The 14,618-nt window shown below is 38.9% G+C and overlaps 1 protein-coding gene and 1 long non-coding RNA gene across 5 annotated transcripts in view; one reads left to right on the forward strand and one right to left on the reverse strand.

The window, feature by feature from the left end:
• Positions 1–14,618, reverse strand: part of LOC135161840 (uncharacterized protein) — a 78,349-nt gene that overhangs the window by 30,011 nt on the left and 33,720 nt on the right. The window contains exons 1-2 of one of the 4 annotated variants that reach the window (XM_064119765.1): positions 3,092–3,365; positions 2,512–3,017 (exon numbers count right to left, since the gene is read on the reverse strand). The exons of 1 other annotated variant lie outside the window; for it this stretch is intronic. The gene's annotated coding sequence lies outside the window, so the exon portion shown is untranslated. Of the gene's footprint in view, positions 1–2,511; positions 3,394–14,618 lie in introns of those variants that run through there. 2 more of the 4 variants (XM_064119764.1, XR_010298863.1) reach the window with 2 other exon arrangements.
• LOC135161333 (uncharacterized) overlaps positions 7,475–14,618 on the forward strand; it is a 32,596-nt gene continuing 25,452 nt past the window's right edge. Inside the window, exons 1-2 of the long non-coding RNA XR_010298764.1 lie at positions 7,475–7,611; positions 7,683–7,883. This is a non-coding gene — a long non-coding RNA (uncharacterized LOC135161333). The remainder of the gene's footprint in view (positions 7,612–7,682; positions 7,884–14,618) is intronic.

Raw genomic sequence — 14,618 nt, forward strand, 5'->3', positions numbered from 1 at the left:
AAACCAGGATAATCAACGAAATTCTCGACCGAGATACCGGAAGCGCGACAATAATCGAGAGCACGATCAACAAGTAGATATCCTTTCACTTTCGCGTGTGATAAATAATTTTTCTCGCTTGAATTATTTCTCCCCCGTTCTTCGTACCGAGTGGTATCACCTCGAGTATCGGAAAAAAACATAGGGGGGATATTTTTAATTAAGTAAGACAGATTAATTCCTCCAATTATCAATGTCAAAATTCAAATTAATTCTGCGCTACCGTCTCACTGCGATTGATACTATTGAAAACAGCAAAAACAATACGATCTTGATTCAGACAAATATAAATTAAATTTATTATATTATGAGGTCATTTTTCTTGGAGTTGTGTGAGTGCTCTCGAAGTAAGAACACATCCTAATAAAATATAATTCAACTGCTTTCATATTTATTAACCTGGCTTCCAATCAACCCAATAGACATTATATTTCTCTCGGTAAATATGTTAAATATGTTGTTGGGCGATAGTCAAGCGAATGGCGAATAAGTCACACAAAGAGACCCCCAGGTTCCTCTTGATCCTGAGAAATGGCAGGAGTAAAAGTACACACTTTCCTACTTCCTCTCACGTGTCGTCTTTTATTATATTTTCCCGAGAATTCGTAATTGAAGTCGACGCGAATCCCGTGAAAAAATCCGCAAAAATGCTCGCGTGTAAAATACTCACAATGAAAAAATAAAATAAATAACGAAAATATTCTCCAACTTTATGATACAACCACAACTAGAAATAGCTGATTGCTTATGATGTTTTGCTCCACCGAGAAATCCAACGCAATTACGCATCGCGTGTCCATTCTACCCCGAGTTATGATCCCTGAAGACTTCAGAGAGAGCTCACCAGTCGAGAATTCCCACTGAGCCCTCATGTAGAGACACTATAATTTTCCCAAGGGGTAAATGGAAAATGAAACTTATAAAAACTGATGAAAAAAAAGGGAAGAATGAAAATATAAAAATTTTTACTGATATTTTTCCTGTTGAAAAATGTCGGTTTTTAGCATATGGTGCAGACGCGTCTGGAAAAATCTTCAAACAGGTTTTTTAATGGGCCAAAAAAATCTTCAGAAGACAACGTTGGCAGTCATCCGGAAGATATTTTTTATCAAGACAATTTATTTTTAGACGAGTTTAAGAAAATAATGAGAATTTTCCTTTTATATTTTTGGAATACCTCTCGATTTTTGAAGATCTTCAGACGACAGGTTTTTGTACTTCCGAATGAAAGCTTTTTTTATCTACAAAAACGTCTTCCAAAAATTGTCCAAAATTATGTCCTAAAGATCATTGAAAGATTTCTGAAGTATATTTCAAGGTCAGACAATGCTCTACGCGAATTTCCAAATTCCTTATTGAAAATGCAGTATTTTTGATAATTCAAATTTGTGCGCTCGGGAAGGCCCATCCGCTCCGGTTCATTTCCTTACAGAAACTAAAACGACAAAAGGGGCACAACACCCTAGACCTGATTACCCACACTAACAAAGATCGCACTCACGCAACTCTGTTGAGACCGATGAAAACAGAGCACACACACACACACACACTATACCCCAAACTTCTCCGAATTTCCACTCAAAATTAATGTTTTTGTAGTAAAACTCCTTAAGTTACCTCGAAAAATGTTGCGTTGAGTATTTAACGCTTCAGTGGAGGGGGAATAGCGTTGAACGGCCGACCACTATAATTTAAATTCGTCAGTATCCAGGACTGGAATCTTAAAAGATTCTTCATGTGAATGTGGTCATGTGTTAGACGATATCGATCATATCGTGTGGGCATTTCCACTACTTGAAGACCAGCGGAAAAGAATGATATTAAAAATCGCTAGATATTCTACACTATCCTGAATAATCTTAGACATTTCACATGATATTAGACGCTTTATCATTGATGTCATCGATAAATTTCGCAAAGATCGATAACTCAAATTTTACAGAATCACTACAGCCCCAATATTCATTCTGTATATTTTCTATTTATAGTTGATAAACTTTAAAATAAGTTTCAAATCCTTCATTGAAGTAATAATAATAATAATATTAAAAAAAAAAAAAGTTTTTCCCCTGTAAAGTGGAAACCCCAGAACAGAATAAATATAAACTGTCCAAAGACTTATTCAATCCAACCGAAGATTAATTTTTGATCAACACTTCGAAATGTAAATTCCACTACTCTTTAACCCTTTCACCTCATGAATGAGTACCTAATGAGGAGAAACCTTCGATAATGCGTGGAAATAATAGAAAATCATTGAAGAATCCAAAATGACAATAACCTGAATGAAATTATAATAAAAAAAAAGAAAACATGACAAGGCCACTATTTACCGTGTGAAATACAACCCACATTTACATACGCCTTTTATTAGCGCATAAAATTGAATGCATTGAATGACACATCGCAGCATATGGTCGCTCAGGTCCATAGAACGCGCAATCGCTCAGCTACTGACATAATAATACTCACATCTCGTTCTATCCTCCCGGATGTTTTCAACCTATCGTCCAGCACGTTTTTTTCCAGTTTTTACCCACTGATTATCTCTTCCACTTGATGTACCTCCACTCTCCGAAGATCAAAAAAGTTCCCTCTCAGCAAATACTCTCTCTCCTCCTCGTGTCTACGTTGTATTTTTACTGAATTACACAATCCTCGGCTCTACGTACTTCCACGGGATATGTTCTTATATCTTGAATACTGAAGAATCGTAAATAATCATTCAACACGTCAAGACGACAATTCCCACCGTTAATTCAAAGATTACTCAAATCCGGTCGCTCAACTCAAAAAAAAAAAAAAACGAACAGAAAAAAAATTTCTTACAAAAACGTGAAAATTATTCAGAAATCACTTGCTATTGACTCTCGGATTTTTTAATAGTCACTGGACGTGTCGTAAATACGCTCCACCCAAAGTCACTGGCGAATAAATACAAATCGAATATTCCCCTCGGCAGACAGTTCCAGAAAATTCTAGAAATTCTTATCTCAGTTAATCCAGAAACTATTTCCATTTAAATCACGGTACCAATTATCGGACAATTCACCTTCTCAACAATGACTCCCCGTTTGGGAAAAAAAAAACTCTTCAAAATGTACTTCGTAACGATTTAAAAAAAACAAAAATTTTATATTTTCAAATCGGGTTTCACTTCAGAACGGCACGACAAGTCGCCGCGACGAACCAACTGACACTGACAAGAGATCTGACGCGGCTGCGCGATCCGCACACAAGCACCGGTTACAATTTACCCCACTACCCACTCACCATTACCTACACAACGTTCACAAGAGCTTCGTAATGTCGTCGTCTCCACTGACCGTCTATACCCCACTGTTGCCGCACTAATCCGTGAATTACAAGGGCCCCCCTCCTCCCCCCCACCGGGCCAGCCGGCAACCATCCCCCTCCCCCCGGCACAATCCCACTAACTAGAGAAACACTAACACAGTGCCACCTGTCCCCGACCCAACGACTTCCATACACTCGAATATAGAAGGGAACAGTGAACAAGTCTGTCCCAGTCTTTGGCATAAAATTTTCATTCTTTCATTCTCTGTTTTATTCTCCAACATTTTTCCAATATCTTGCTTTTCCCTCATGTTTTCCACCCACTGTGTCTTACCAACACTACGTTAAACTTTCCCGCGCCTCACGATCCGACAACTGCGTCATCATTTCGCGATCGTTCCACTGCCCTACCGCAATCTTCACCATCCAGCTGCTCGTGTAGAAAAATATCTCTTCGTAATATCTTTGAGAAATCGTTGGAAGAATCTTAGAAAGATTCTGGCGTACAAAATTTTTTGTGTGTTGAAGATCTTTGAGGGATCTTCAGAAGAGTAATTGAACTATCTTCGGAAGCTCTCCCGGATGACCCAAAATGATTCCTCGGAAGATCTTCAAAGGGTCGGCCTGATGATCCAAAAAAGGGTTTGGAAGATCTCCCGGATGAGTCAAAAATATTCCTTGAAAGATCTTCAGAAGATTTTTTGGTCACTAGGGAAACCTTCCGAAGATCCTTCGATTACTTTTCTGGAGAATTCCGGAATATCTTTAGCAGAGACGAATTTCACCCAAAAAGCTCTTCCAAACAATATCAGACAGCTTCTTCTGATGATTCGTGATTCATATCCCAAAGACAGATATCTTCCTATGAAGATAATTTATTCGTGAAAGACTCAGCGCAAGATAACATATGTCTGATTCACCGAAAACTTCGGAAGACTTTGGACAGTTGAAAAAGTCTAGAATAATCTGGAGAACTCCACGGTATTACAGAATGGTGTATAGTATTGTAGAAGCTTTTCAGAGCGTTCGGAATATATCGATGCCTCCGGAGTGGCGTGCTAGATAAGCCAGAGTCGAGGAAGTTGGAAGAAGGATGAGGAGAATTGATACTCACTCATCTTTCAACGCCCACATACGACGCATGATTTTTCACTTTTCTGTGCAATTCAAAGTGAATGAATTCATTGAGGAGAGAATGTTGTATTTCTTCGTTTCAGCCCATTCTACATAATTTCCAAACAAAACTCAAAAACCCAAAAATCCAACGATTCCACCGCTTCCATCCACAAGCAAAAAATAAACAACATGAAGACTCCCTAAAAATGCAGCAGAACCTTCAACTAAAATGTTTAAAAATGCAATGAAACATCGGCATGAAAGGAGAAGTACCTCACAAAACTCCAGCGTCATCAGGACAGTATTATCAGGTGACAAGGGTACATCGTTTTCCATCTTATAGCTCAGTTGATGTCTATGAATGTCTTGGCCTCCCTACCTTCCTCATAAAACCCAGCATTAAGGGGTAGATAAAATATTCAGCACGACAAGATAATGCCAAATGGTTCAGCAATAGTGAATTTTCCCCCCCACAATACCGTCAATAAAGTTGCTGAACATTAACTTCACTGCGTTCGAGGGGCGGGAGAGGAATTCTCGGGGCTTATTAGACGTCTGAAAAACCGAAAGTAAGAGTCACGCTGCCGCCACCAAGACCCATGTGGTTGTAAACTTTGTTGAAGTTGTTACTAGCTGAAGTTTAATGTATCAAATGACAGAAACTGGAGGAGAAAAATTATTGAAGCCAGTTGGCTGGCCTTACGATTATACTTCGGCCATTACAAAATACAACTTCCAATCGTTTACGACATAATCCAAAGAAAACTAGATCTGTACATTCCAATCGTTAGGGCTTTCTTCCGGGTAATTAGAGAACTCAGTGATTTCATATGCGAGATACTTGGCACTAGAGCGAAGGTGATGTGATCATTCGGTGGTTATTTGTGTGCGTGGGATAAATGTGATGATGTTAATGGATGAATTTATTCAACGTATATTGTACCGGTTAAGTGAAGAGGATGGAAAATTGGACGGCACGATAGGAATTTTCAGCTTTCACGATTGCAAGGACCATCGATCAATGCACCGACATTATTCAGACGCCGATGTTTATCGATGAATTGATTTTTACGATGTCTGCTGGTATCGCGCTATTTGGATCATTGATTTGCCGGTTGTAATGATTTTTGCGATTTCAAATGACAAAACATCAACGCAGGAGAAATTCTGTCTTTAGGAGATTTTTGGAAGAATTTTTTGAAGCTGATGTCGAAGATCCTTGTTGACACTAACAACTTCACCAATAGACCATATCTCTCGGAAAAAAGTCTTCCAAAGATCCGCGGTGAAGTAAAAAGGTGACTAGGTAAAGGAGTAAATGAATCGTATGAGTTATTTTTTGTTTATATAAAACTTCAGCCCACGTTTTAGATTCCTAAAGACAATATTTGTGGGATCGATGAAAAAATAGAGAATGAGTGCTTTGTTGCTTCTTTGTTTGTTCAAGTACGAGTGAGAAGGCGCTATGAAGCCAGTGATTGAATTTTAGAATTTGTTTACATGGGAACAATAAAGAATCTAAGTTTAAAATTTATTTTGTATGTTTATCCGTAGCATAATAAATGTCAGTGACCCCAAGATTACCCCAAAAATGTAAAATGCCGAGTGGAAAGGTCGATATAATTCAATTAAACAATTATATGGAGACTTCAAAACTCAAAATTAGTCTTTCAAACATTAAAAAATGCACACACTCTTTTGCTGTGAAATTTCAAGAAAACTGATATTCATCACTGGCTTTTAAATTATATCACATTTCGGACGTGTTTAAAATTAGCTATCGTTGGCTTAATCGCCCCTCGCGATAAATTACCGATAATCGTTGTTGATATTAAAAATAAAACCGATAATCAATGCAACAAATCCCTTGGAATTAATTAAACAGAAGGCTTTCGCCCGTTGAAAACGAAAATATTTTTTTCTCTCTCAACTCGGGAATTTTTACTCGAACTTTTTATTTTGTCTTAAAACCACTCGCAGCACATACCGATAATTATGTTAGTGCGTTCCAATTGGGTGGAGCAAGCGGGAGAATGGTAAAAGAACAGTAATATCCGCGAATCACAGAAGAGGGGAAAAGAGTTTCTGTAGTCATGCAAAGAAAGGGTAATCGATGGTAACGATTACGGTTCTACATGTTTTATCGATGTGGAGTTTCACTACAATGCCACTTGGTTCACTCCCAACCCAGCAATCACTTCGTGTCTATAACCAACTGGGAAAGTAATATCCGAAGGGATGGAAGTTGTCAAGTTAAAAATTACAGCGGTGTAATGTTCGTCTGTGTGGAAGAAAATCCTTCGGGAAAATTACAGCTCTTCGTTGACATCGTCCCATTCATTCTGCCCTATCTACAGTCATTTTCCATTTGCCATTGTTTATTTTCAGCGGTCGACCCTCGGATATTTTCAGGCTTGGAACCCTCGTCATATTTTCCAGTCTTGTTTACTTTCCTCGCAGCAATTTTGCGGCTGATTATATTGAGAATATTCAAGGACACGGAGAGATTTACGATGATAATCCGAAGGAAACTCAGATAAAAATTTGACCAGCAGTTCGTTTTTGCAGTAAATATACTTTCAGCAAAAAATTGAAATAATTTAAAAAATTGCAACTGTTAGATATTCGAAGTGTTTTTGATCATCATTTATAACTAATCAATGTTCAATAATAAATCTGTCTAAATCACAATTTAAAAAATCGTTCCCAAGCAATTTAATCCAAAAATTTCATAATAAAACTTTATGAAATCAAAACTGCCAACCCAAATACTTAATACTCGCAAATATCGATAACTATCGATAAAACAGCAAGGCGTGAATGTATTTTTAGTTGAAATAGTGATAAAAATTCCAGCAATCTGAATGGTCTGACTCTCAATTACTTTAATCACTATATTTAACCGCGGGTTCTATCCTTCATACGGTAGAATTCACCTCCTCAATTTCCCCCCTTCATCCCCCCCTCCCACCAACTCGCCCTCACTCTCTCCCTCTCTCTCTTTCACCCGTGGATCTCGAGACACAACTTGGGGGCAATTAAAAAGTGTCTAGGCTAGAAAAACGCTCACAAAGTGCGGCGCCGCGGGATAAAGTGAAGGTGGTGATGACGTAATGACAGTTGCCAGCCAACAAATGCAAGTTGAGCCGAGGGTATGAGGTACACTGGGAACTCTCACAAAGCACCAACTTGTGATATCTCCTGGTAAAATTTAGCGTTTCCTTTTCCAGGGAACGGCTCAACCTCGCAACGCACCAGTGGCCTCTTGTGTTTGTTGATCCGTTCGGCCTGAGCTCGAGGCCGTCAAGGACGTTCTACGGCCAACGCCAACGCCAGCGCCGCCACACGACCATCGTTGACAGATCCAAGTGGCTTCGGCCTCGTACGGCCTTGCCGATGACGACGCATCACCGGGCGGATTAGCTTCTCATGTAATTCACTTTTTATCATTTTCTCTTTAAATTTCTTACTCCATCGTATGCCCGGCTAGCTCAGTACGGCAGAGCAAGAGACTCTTCTTACTCCATCGTTCATCACTTTAACACGCCAACTGCTGATTGACTTAACCCGCCGATGGAGAAGCCAAGTGAGGGATGGGCTGTGCGTTGGCATTTCAACATTACATCCATCATTCGGTCGCTTATGAGCGAGTAGCGTAAATTAAATATAATCCTATGGATTTATTCGCGAGTTGCTTTTTTTTTACGCAAGTTCGATGCTCCAGCGGTTTATTCATCGCGTATAAAGGCAATTCAGAATTTCGTAATAATGAATTTGTTGGGATTCACTCGATTGTCTCTATTGAGTGTTTAGGTCATTAATGGTGCATTTGATATTGATTTATGGAATTCTCAGTGGATGTTATTAGCGTGCCACGCGATATTCAATTAAATCTTCAACCTTTCAAAATTATTAATAGTAAATTAAATATTTATTAACTCACGCTTCTCAAACAAACGTTCACTATGTCGTGATTTTTATCCTCAATACTACAACCGGTTTTTTTAACATTTAATCTTTTTGTCCTCATTTTTGCGGAATAATTTTTTTCCTTCTCAGCACCGGATTCCAATAATTTTTTCGAGTGAGAGTGCTTATTGTCTTTCACGGGAATAATTTACATCACCCATGTTCCAATTGTCGCATTCGTTACCTAAGAATCGCATTCTGTTTTAGTTTCGGGTGAGAGGGAGGAATTGCGGAAATTGTCGTAAATGCCCGGACTCTTTTATGAAGATCTTTTTTAAGAAAATGTAAAATTTCCTCTACTCTCCAGTGCAACAAAATATGTCTTTGAAATATTGACTAGAAACATTTGCAAGAATGTCTCGAGAATTGTTACGAAGACATTTTTTAAGACATCCCCTGAAGACATTTTTTGTCGAATATTTTCGAAGGACTACTTCAAGATCTTCAAAAGATATTTTTTGAAGATCTTTGTCAAGATCTTCAAAAGATATTTTTTGGTAACCCAAAATTTTTTTACTAATAAATTGTTTGACTCAAATCGTCTTTCGTCTTCCTGAAATTAAGAAAAAATGTGGCCTGAAGATCTTAAAAACATCTTCGGAAGATCTTCAAAGATATCTTCTGAAGATCTTCAAAAATCTTTTCTGGGGAGCTGTCAATGTTCTTTCTGGAAGAATTTGTTTAGTGCTTCATCCAAAAATTTCTGAAAAATATACCAACGCCAGTTATTCATCTACGTGGGCGGCCATTCTCTTTAATTGCCAATTGAAGCAGGATTTGACAGGGCACCTCACGCACATGTGTTACTCCCCGGTAAGAGAGGCAAAGTGACTTTTACTTTATACTTCGGCCTCAGAAAACTCGGGGGGCATTTATGTGTATCAAGGCCATCCAGTTATCGATCAAAGCTGCTAACGCGCGCACCATCGACGTACACTAATAAAATGTTTTCATTTTTTTTTTCATCTTCATCTCCCATTGCTATTTTCCTATTGTTCCCTCGTAAACAATGACATTTCTCTCGAGTGATGCCACACAAATGTTTCAATTATTCGTTTTACGACTGCTGTGTCCTGATGACCCCAACCGCAGCTCAAAAAGTTGATAAACAAATTGATTCGGGACATAACAGCCCATTCTCTCATATGTGGGGCTATTGAAATCAATTGATTCCATCGGCAATACGACACCCATAACGATAAGTGCACGGTTGCACCTGCAATTATCCTTGTGTCATGATATTTATTGTGACAATAATTATTCATATTGACGGGCTGTTGTATCTTGATAAAACGAAAATGCGAAGGCCGTGAATCGTTAGATGATTGAAAGGAGAAAAATTATTTTTGTGCGAAGATGTAGATTTTCTTTTACAGAAAAATATTATCAACTAAAAATATCACTAATAATCTATAAAAACAACAATATAAGATATTTAAAAAAATATATTTGAAATTATTATTATTAGAGAAAGTGATAACTAAATAAATATAATATTTAATGAGCATATTTTTATGTATTTCCCTATTTATTGATTTATTGCAATTTCGGTATTTATTCTTTTCGAAAATAGTGCACTTCAAAAATTCTAAAGAAAATAGATGTATCTTTTTGAGTAAAAAATCGATCGATTTTTGCTCAATTAAAACAATTCAATCTTTTATATTTTAATCTAACCCGAGCTGTAGTTCAGCCACAATTAATAAGAGAAAAGCGTAGCAAGGAAGAAAAAAAAATGGCCTCGGGGAGCGCAGTTGTATGCAGCGGGTTAAAAATCAATGACCCGAGTACGACCGATCGACCGTTTCAACGTCGACTAATCCATTTCATTTAGTGTGCCCCAGAATGCAACGATGTATTGAGACTCGTTTCGCATTTACCAGTGAAAATAATCGTAAAAGAGATGTAGGAAAAAGACCCGGAGGAATTTTAAAAATATAACAGCAAAAAAAATTTTTTTAAATTGTATAAATGTGACGACAGTCCTTGAGCGGTGTGAAATATATTCCTCGAACTTATTATTACGGACAAATAAATATTAGTATCCGTGGTTCATTGAATCGCCTGGAAAAATCACTGGTTGCACGTGATATTGCGCAATATGGTTTCTTTTGCACTGCTATAACCCGACTTGAACATATTACCAATGGCTTGTCTTTACACTCGCCATTCAAGGTGCTCCAGGTATCAAGGGGGATAGTTTGTTTCACTGCTGGCACGCCGACCTTTTACTTTGAATATGCGACATCAGGTACGGTTATTGTGCCTTTGTCTACGAAATTATTGTCATTTTTGTTTCCGAATGGAAGCTCTATAATCCTACGGCATTGGATTTTCCAATTTTCTTTGGAAATATTTTTTTTATTTTTATTTTTTTCATGCATTTAGTCTATCGGTTTATTCTGCTACCAAAAAAGTTTTTGCATAAATTGCCTTCGCACTTCTTCAACATATAAGTCAATTTCAATGTGTAACCTCTCGAAATTTTCGTCTCGATGTGCTCCATTGCAATTAAGCAAAATATGGATACTGATTTGTATCAAGTTTTCGAGATATTCCAATTTGTCTCTTTTATCCAAAAAGGGTGTAGCCCTGTAGCGTCGCGAAAAATTAACTCATCAACTTGTTGTTTCCTGCTACATTGACAAAATTTTCCGAGACCACTGCAAGCGATATATTATCGCAATCCGACAAATATTCAATCGTCACTGAGTGATGAAAGAAAATCAACGCTGATACATGCAATCAGTGGCGGTAGACCACGGAAGGATTTATCTCTCTCCACAAATAATGAACGGAGATTCCTCGGATGCTAAGCCAATACTCTTCAAACCGCTAATCTACCGTTATCGGTTTTTTGCAGCGCTGCAGCAGTTGACATTGGATTGAAAGTCGTTCGGAATCGAGAGATCAAAGGGGCAGGAATCGATAACTTTTTTTGTGCTTCCCAACCGGAAGCTTCGTAATAATTTCAAATTAGCTCTTCACATTTTTGCGTGAGGATGACCGACGTATCGACTAAAACTATCGAATCGCTTTCAATCCAATTTTGTTTATGTCAGTATCGACATGTGCTTAGCAAAATTATATTTTTCTCTGACTGTATTATCCACCTGTTTTTAATTCGCCTCCAAAAACTTGTTCAACTTTCACCTCTCAAGGACCCACAAATCTCACCGAAGTGCGTAGTGTCCAGCGAAAGGGCACGACACACAAAGAAATCCCTTAATCACGATTCTGCTCATTTAAAAGCATTAGAATGTCGAGATAGCTCGTTGACCATCGCGCAAACTTCACGATCCTCTGTCGCGCGGTTATCGTCTCTTTAAATTCAAGCACGAGTGTACAAAGGGCCTCCGTGAGTTCCCTGAGGCCCCCCTTGAGGCCCCAGGGCCCGGGGGGAAGACTTGGGGCCCTTGGAGGTGCCTCTAAACCCCGAGGAATCGTGTGATCAGGCCGAGAGGTAATTAACATGAAGGTGGAGAGAGAAAACGAGATGAGCGGAGGTCAGGGGACTGATGAGGGGTGGGGGGTGGTCAGGGGATAGTTGCGGTGAGGGGACTGAGAAGGCGGGGAGAGCGGTCAGGGGGGTGTTCAGGGGACCAAGGAAGGGAGGGTGGTCAGGAGAGTGCGGAGATGAGGGGGGCGATCAGGGTAGTGAAAAAAAAAAGAAAAAAAAAACAACGGAGAACACGTTGAGGGTCGGCTTGAGTCCGCTCAAAGGGGTTGTATGTTGATACCTTCAAGGATGCAACGAGGACACCGTAGCAAATTCCTCGAAAAAGGGGATGGAGGTGAGAGATATATTCTGCCATTTTTTTCCCCCCCTGAGTACGACTACGAAACTGGTCATGTTTCTTGCTGGTAAAATGTTATCCATTACTTCTACGCCCGTATCCGCTCTTAGAGAAAACAAACGAAGGGCTTTGCACAGGAAAATAGATGAATAAAGTAAATAAGAGCAGAGTTGTTTTGTCGTTTCGCGAGAGTGACCTTCACAGCCGGATGACTCGGTTCAAAACATTTGTAATGGGGGGGAGAGGGCTAGGTTGGTTGCAGCGTCGAGCTATCTGCGGTCAAGGAGACGACTTCTGGTTATTACATGGCTTCCGTTGATCCCCGTAATTTATATAAAATTGTGCGGTAAATGTAATTTTAAACTCTAGGTAAACAAGAGGAGCTCATTGTTCTAGGCTGTCTTCAGCCATTGAGTCGGGCCGGAAAGATGGGGGAAGGAGACATTCCGATGGATGCAACAGTGCGACTCGGGTTTCGTGACCTCAAATTGACTCATCGAAGGGAGATTGATGGGTAGAAAAACAAGGAGGCGACCGAAGGTACCCGACACTGGACCGATGGAGGTGAAACAACGCAGCAAAGTTGAGGCCCATGATAGCTATCATAAGTTGAAAATTGAGGAATTGAAGGGTCAGAGGACGGCCTTCGGGAGGCAACTGAAAGCTCTCGAAAAGATAATTTCGGAAAATCTTTCGCAAATTTTGAGGGCAGAAAATGTGACTCAAAATGTAAATTAATATGACGCCACTCGGTGGTATGACAAATTTCCCAATATGGTGTTGCCAATGGGCGTTCGCAAATTAATGCCTCCGAGTCACTCTCTGCCTCCAGGCAATACTAAATGAGGAATCGGTTTCAATGGTGACACGTTTGACCCCGAAGATAAACCCGAGTTTATCGTTCGTACTTGAGTTTTTATTGAATCAAGATGTCAAGAGAATTCACTAGTGCACGTTCGTTACGGGGATAATTGCGGAAAAAATGGTGAGAATTTGTGTCGTTCACTCCGGTATGTGATACAAGAAAAATTACCTCAAGTACATCCAACCGCAACAGCCTCAATGTTATTTTATTCTTCACGTGATTTTTTTCCTCAACATACGACAATTTATTCATGTACGCACTATTCATTTAACGAACAGATAAAACAGCTGATTTAGTTGTTAAATAATATACCTCACAGCATTCCCTTCGATAATGTCTGCAACGTCCTTGAAATAATTTAATGAATCTGCATATTTCATCGAAGGTGAAATCAATGATAAATAATAAAAACCAATAGTTGAGTGAAATATTACAAAGTATTTGTAATAATGAATACGTTTCAATCCTAGGAAATGTTTACTGAGGTAATCATCATTGTCAATCAAATATTTATTGCGAAAAATAATACCGCGGCATGAACATGGCCATCCGGATGATGCCGTCATTCCGGTGTTTCAATGAGTTGGATGAGGCGACTGAAATTTCAATCGTAAAACACCTGTCGTTGCAATTGCCTGGAATTTCCACGATCGAGTATATAAAAATGGTTGAGTACCGTGTTTATCAAGAAATATTGCTGATAAAAATCATTTAAAATTCTCCGCCCCAGTGGATTGCCAAGAAGTCGTGATTATTTTTCCTCGGCTTTTAAAATTGCACAAGTCTCGACGAAGTCCAATTGGAAAAAGCCACTTCAATTTTTTTTTCAATGAAATGATGTAAATATCCGCTGGCCAGCCCTCCCCCGAGGGTCAAACAATAGAGTTTAGCGTGCTAATCCAAACAAACTTGTAAACTTTGACGTTTAGGTCGATACGTACGTGTGTACCACTATTTTCAAACGACTTCTTACACGACACACCTGTTGCTACGACGCTTCAACTTTCCCTCATAAAAATTACTCTTCGAATGTGCATGTGATAGAGAAAATATTCATCGAGTGAGGGTTAACCCTAAGATCACCCTCTGCGATGCGACGAATTTGGTCGATTCTAGGACTCAATCCCCGGACGAAATTTCCGAGACCAAATCTCCCCGAAAAAATATCTCAAACAGAAACTTCTCTCCGCATCATCCCAAAGGAAATTTTCAAAATACTGAACAAGTGGTATCGTAACTAAGGAACAACCAAATCACAACATGAAATAACTAGAAAGAGAATATTTATTCTGGAAGACATAAAGAACAAGATCAAATGAATGTGGATTAATAGGATAAAAAATACTATTACAAACAACAACAATTTAACAACAATTTATGGGGAACAATTTGTGGTAAATGCAAGTTTATCGCATCCAGTATATTCTCATTTCGACAAACGAAACGTTCAAAGAGTCTCTCTTTCGTATTCACTCACTCTGTTTTTCTCATCGACTCGCTATCAACATCAATGATACCCATTTGAGTACCCAAAA

The sequence above is a fragment of the Diachasmimorpha longicaudata genome, chromosome 4 (genome assembly GCF_034640455.1).
Source record: "Diachasmimorpha longicaudata isolate KC_UGA_2023 chromosome 4, iyDiaLong2, whole genome shotgun sequence".
Taxonomy (NCBI): domain Eukaryota; kingdom Metazoa; phylum Arthropoda; class Insecta; order Hymenoptera; family Braconidae; genus Diachasmimorpha; species Diachasmimorpha longicaudata.